Genomic DNA, 6,347 nt, shown 5'->3' with positions numbered 1-6,347 from the left:
TATCGCACTAGAAAAAGACTTTGGTAGAAGTGAAAGTCACCTTTTAGAATATTACTCAAGTAAAAGTCTTAAAGTATCTGATATTTAATGTACTTAAGTATTTGAAGTAAAAGTAAAAAGTAAAATTTCAGTGATTTTCGGTAGGCATAAGACCAAAGGCGGTTCTAGGGTTTCATCTTTTGGGGTTTTAGCCCTCAGTGAGAATTTAAAACAAGAAGAGTTTTATATTATATATTATATGACTACATAGTAAGCCAAAAATTATGGTATTATTAAATGGCAGAAGTGGACACAAATTTTATGCATGATGTAATGATGCCAGTCTTGAATCAAATCAGTTCATGTATGTGTGCATTCTCTACAAACAGTGAGTCCAGTGAATGCAGTCACTAATAAACAAATATTCACAAGACAAATACCAAATCAATAAATGTTATTTTTATTTAGTATTGAATGGATTGTTTGCATTAATATTTTGTTTGTGCTATCAACTCTGGTAATAAGAATAGTGAAATTTCACTGCTTTTGATTGCCGTATTTAAAACAAGTAACCAATAATGCCACTGATTGAAGCTTAATCCAATGTGTCCATCTCCACTCGGGCATTCTTTTTGGTCTCCATGTCCTAAACGCACTGCTGTATTCCTTCCTTTCATTGATGATGTTTGAATGTCCCACTTTGATTACGTAGGATAGTGGTATCTCTCACTAATCAGATCACAAACTAGCTGGATGTCAATAATAACTACCACATAAAGCAGATATTTTATTAAAATAAAAATGAGCAAAACTCGGATAAAGAAGCTTATGAATCAGTGTATTTCTATGAAGGATACACTGAAGCTGATTGGAATAAATGTTTCTATGTACTGTATCAGGCTGTGCTGTGTTTGTTTCCTTGTTGTTGAGAAGTTAACCGATCCTTTAAATCTCCTTTGCAACTGCTTTACAAGGCATAGATTGTCCTCGCTTTAGATGAGCTCACAAAAAACAACAACTATAAAGTAGTAAATGGTTTTTAACTAACTGAATTCATCATGATTTATATTAGGAATATGTGCTTACAAAGCATTTATTAACACTCAGTTACAGTACATCTAAATAATTCCTTACACTTTCTAAATGATCTTATGAACCACTGACACCCCATAAATAACTGGATTATGAGTAATGTATTACTTGTTTTTAAAATATAAATCGATCATTAATTAAGGATGTAAATGTAATTATTAAACACATGATCGTAAGTTTTTTTAATCAATAGAAAAGCATTTATAAACTGGTTGCTAATGCAGGAGCAATGCTTTGTAAATGATTAATTAACTATTTACTCATGCTTAACTAATGCTTAATAGTGTGCAGTTAAAACGTTACCGATAATTATTTTCTTAATAAACTCGCCAAACCTCCAGTGAACACATTAACCACCACTCAAGTTTCTGCTGACACACAGAGGAGTGATTAAGAACATCAACAAACAATTTTATATTCTCAGTGTCACTAAAACTGCTAAACTGATACACGACCCGTTTTAGATTTGTGCTATCGCTGTGGTTACAGATGGTTTTGTCTACACATTTTGTTGTCTATATAATAATCACAAATATTTATGACCTGTTTTGTCTGGTTAATGATTGTTTTTTACTCATGTACTTTTGACCTAATGACATCAATGAAATCTTTCGAGCTGTATAAAAAAAACACATAAACTCTATATGAGGAGTCATAAGGCTGAGAATCCATGTGCAGCTGTTTTAATGAATCCACACTCGAAATCAGACAGGCAGGGTCAGAGCCGGCAAACACAATATCAAAGGGCAGACAGAGATCGGTAACGGCAAAACAGTAGTGATGTTACCGGTGACACCGAAGCTCCGAGGCGTGTGTCAAAAAAGTGAACCGATTTTCATTGAAGCTTTGTATCGAAGCTTGATTCGTTCTGGCAAAATCACGTGAGCAAAGACGTCCGAATCTTCGTTTCACACACACCCACGTGACTGCTTCGTTATGTGATTCTAAGGTTTAAAATAGTGCGCGACACGCGGCGCGCCCTCGTGTGTTGTATTGGAGTATTACATGGAATCTATTACTGTATAGCGAGTTTAGGAGAGCTTATTGTTGCGAGTTGTCAATTGAACCTGTTACAAAAAGATCGCGTTCTGAAATGTGGGAACACCTTCATTTGAGTTCGCCCAATAAGGTGGATATACATGGTTTTGTTGTGAAGGCTATAACTTCACTCATCAGCAATTATACGATACATACAGGGTACGACATGCAAATGCTTCCGGTATATAAGCATAAAAATTAATGCACAAAATGAATAAATAAAAAAGTATAAACTGTATAAAAAATATATAAAATTATGAAAATATATGTGGAAAAATAATGTATATACATATACAAAAATGCGTATGGTTTTTAATGATTGTCCTTAAAGTGTCCATGTGCATTAAATTGGCATCGTGCTGTGCAAGTCCAGAGTTAAAATGTCAGTGCAAAAAAGTGTGCATAAAAACAGTGAAGATGGAGAGAGAGGTCCAGTACTAGATCGTGGGTGTTTCCTGGTCTAGGCTCCTCATTGGCCTGCGGGAAGAAGCTTCTCCACATTCTCACTGTGTTTGCAGTTGTTTCAAGGAGCGGAAGCATTTCCCTGAACAAAACAAATAAAAGAACCAATAATAATAATACATCATCCGTGTTGAGGCATTTTCGTGCAAAGTATGACAGTGCCAGCTCCTCTGTCCAAGATGTAGCCAACAGCCAAGGTTACTTTTAATTTTATTTAATTGTTTCAGTTTTAATTATTAGAATAATTAAGTGTTTTAAAAGTGCTGCTGTAATTTTGTTATTGTCAAAATAGGAACACAGTCTCTCTCTCTCTCTCTCTCTCTCTATCAATTTCAATTTGAGTGTGCTTTATTGGCATGACCTAAACTGTACATCTGAATTACCAAAGCATTTGCAGCTTTGGTATTACTATTTGTTGTATACAAATAGTACAAAAAGTTAAATTTAAACAAAGTACATTGTGCATAATTAAAAGTAAAATAGTAAATTATATAAATACAATAAGAACGTACATTATTGTATTTAATATTGATTCATTCATTTATTAATCTATCCTTAATTTGTCAATCCATTAATTTTTTGCTTCTAAAATTAATACGTTGTTTAGGTGTGGAACATTCTGTGATAGCGCTTTCACCAGCAGAGGTCAACATCGAGCTCTGATTTGAAAAGCTTTGAGTAATCAACCTCCCAGTCAGCAAATTTCCTTTGGCCCAGATTTGGGCCAGATAAACAGCTTAGCTGTGGGCCAGATTAGTTTGTGTTTGTCGGCCCAGATATGGCCCACATCTCCTTTGCCAAAACTGAACCAATGCAGAGCCATAAGTTTACCAAGCATGAGCCAAATGTAATTTATGTGGCCCAAATATGGCACACCTCCTTTTTGTGAAAACTGAACCAAAGCAGTGCCATAAGTTTACCAAGCATGAGCCAAATGTAATTTATGTGGCCCAAATATGGCACACCTCTTCTTTGCCAAAACTGAACCAAAGCAGTGCCACAAGTCCACCAAACATGAGCCAAATGTAATTTTATGTGGCCCAAATATGGCACACCTCTTCTTTGAAAGAACTGCACCAAAAGAGTGCCATAACTCCACCAAACATGAGACAAATGATACAATTTAATGTGGCCCAAATATGAGCCTTATATGCAATTTTAGTATGTGCCTATATGTGCCACACATGCAGCTGACAGTATGTAAAAGTCTTATTAACATAAAAGGTAAATGAAACACTCAACAACAAATGTACTCAAAACAATTTACTTCAAAACAAGTGTTTAAATAATTACAGCTTTAAGAGTAAACATAAGAATACATTTAAGAATGTATTCAACTCAGAGTAATAAAAAATCACAGAAAAAAAATACAAAAAAATCAGATTAACTTGTACAGAGAACTTAAATTGAGAAATTGAGTTGTGATGTGCCTAATGAGGGTCGACAGTGTTTTGTTGGGCCTCGTGTTTCTTCATTCGCTCCCTCCTACCCCCCTCTCGGTCTCTGCAATAAAGATGAATTTAAATAATGCTAGCAGCAATACAATATGGAAGATAGAGCTGGAGGATAGGGGGGGATCATTTAATATAAATTTCCTCCTTTAATATTTTAATTGCAATAATTAACCACCTCTGCTTGACCAAAAAAATGTTTACAGTATATTTTCGAAAGGAATTGCAAATTGTATTTTTCAATATGTTGGCCATAATAATACCATAATTTCTTATCACAAATTATTTAGATTTTGTTTTTAGAATATATTTTTAGAATACTTTTTCACCAACTGGTTAAAATGTACACTGGATGTATTCTGCTTTAAAAAAAGACATGCATGACTTTCAGTGCATAAGAGAAATTCCAAGGGACCGTCTGCAAAGTGCAAATCCCGAAAAGCGAACACTGTACTGTCACCAAATTCAGCTCACACATCACTGATGTCCTGATAGTTATACTACAACATTTACTTGGGGGAAATATTTTCATATAAAAAAAAATCATAAAAATTGTACAAAAAGACAAGTTGATTGTTTTTAGTATTCGCTTTTCGGGTTTTGCACTTTGCAGACGGTCCCTTGGTTCGCACATAGAGACATGTATTTTGTCCACCGCGGAGGAAAGCTGATTTTGAGGAAAATTGGGTTGTAGCTGCCTCTCTACATTACTACGATAGAAAAGAGGTGTTATTTGTGTAGTAACAGCGTTTAGCTCAGGAGTTATTGACTTGGGAAACTCCAATCTGTGAATATGCGGCCAACTTTACTTACGTACTGTTGGTTTATAGCCAAAAACATCGGAATTTAGAACGCCAAACCAGCGGTGCCCTAGCGTACATTAAACTGTACTGTTAAACTGAGGAAAATATTAGCTAATTTGACCCCTTCCTCAATTAAACTAATAACTAAACGCTTAATAACATGCAATATTGACACATAATGCTGCATATTTCAATTATATGACTGTAAAGTGCTAATCACTTACCTGAACGTAGCTTACACAGTCGTGAGGAAAGCAGAAATGCCGCCCACTGCCCGAGTCTCGGTCACATTCGCGCCGTAGTCTCACTCCACCAATAGGAGGGAAGATGCATAGCAACCTGAGGTGTGGGACGGAGGATGTCTGCCGCACTTTATTTCAGGATTCCTGTGTTTTTCCACGTATAAGCCAAAGGTTTACCACAAGTCCATGTTTCTCACTGTGTGCCATAGCTCAAACACATATGGTTCTCATGTGTTCGTTGTTATCTGGGCCATATACCTCAAAATGAGTTGTGAACCAAGAGAGCATTTCCAGCCGATTTTAAAGTTATGGCAAAACAAATATGGCCACAATTTGGCCCATATCTGTATAGCCACGCCACATCTAGGCCATATGTGCCAGATAATACCCACATGTGGCCCAAATGTAATTGCTATCTGGGCTTTTTCCGATACAATTGGGTTGAAAGCTTCACTGCTTCAAGAAAGCTTCACTTCGCCATCACTAATTCATTTTATTTAATGTGTTGCTTTGCATTGTTGGTAACAGCATTGACACGTGATACGGTCAAAAACTGTGTGTGCACCTTCCTCCAGCAACAGCTGTCACCTGAAGAAAGGTTCCTACCTATATTCACTCATTATAGAACAGTGACCTCTAGTGGACACCTTTACAAAGACAAATGGCTCTTTTGATTTCAACATTCAGCATGAGGTCCTCATAATTTTTTTAACCTGTTATATTTATTTAGTATACTTTGCTTAATAAAAGGTATATTTTAAATTGTAATATTTCACAATATTACTGTTTTATTCTTTGTCGTGATCAAATAAATCTGGCTTAAATGAGCATAAGATACTTCTTTCAAAAGCATAAAGAATTATAATTTGTCCCTAATAACTTTAATTGTATCAATTGTAAAATGTTTTTATTCCAAAATATTCCAATTGTCTAACTAATTATTTCTATATCTGTGCAATGAATTATATAAATGCTTTACAAGATTTTTTCAATCTTATTCTATAGAACCGACACACACACACACACACACACACACACACACACACACACACACACACACACACACACACACTCGTGTGGATAAATTTCACCTCAGCCAGTGTGGTTAAAATGTCTTATTTTTAAATCTATATTACATTTCCAAAATTCCCCAGATGAAGTTTTCATTAAAAGTTTCCATAAAGTTATCGGAAATTTCCTCGCCCCTTTGCAACCAGAAGAATAAAAAATAAGAAATAATAATGATGGCAGACTTTAACAATGTTTTCATTAAACTCAAT

The sequence above is a fragment of the Tachysurus fulvidraco genome, chromosome 3 (assembly GCF_022655615.1).
Source record: "Tachysurus fulvidraco isolate hzauxx_2018 chromosome 3, HZAU_PFXX_2.0, whole genome shotgun sequence".
Taxonomy (NCBI): domain Eukaryota; kingdom Metazoa; phylum Chordata; class Actinopteri; order Siluriformes; family Bagridae; genus Tachysurus; species Tachysurus fulvidraco.
Note: the sequence above shows the minus strand (reverse complement) of the source record.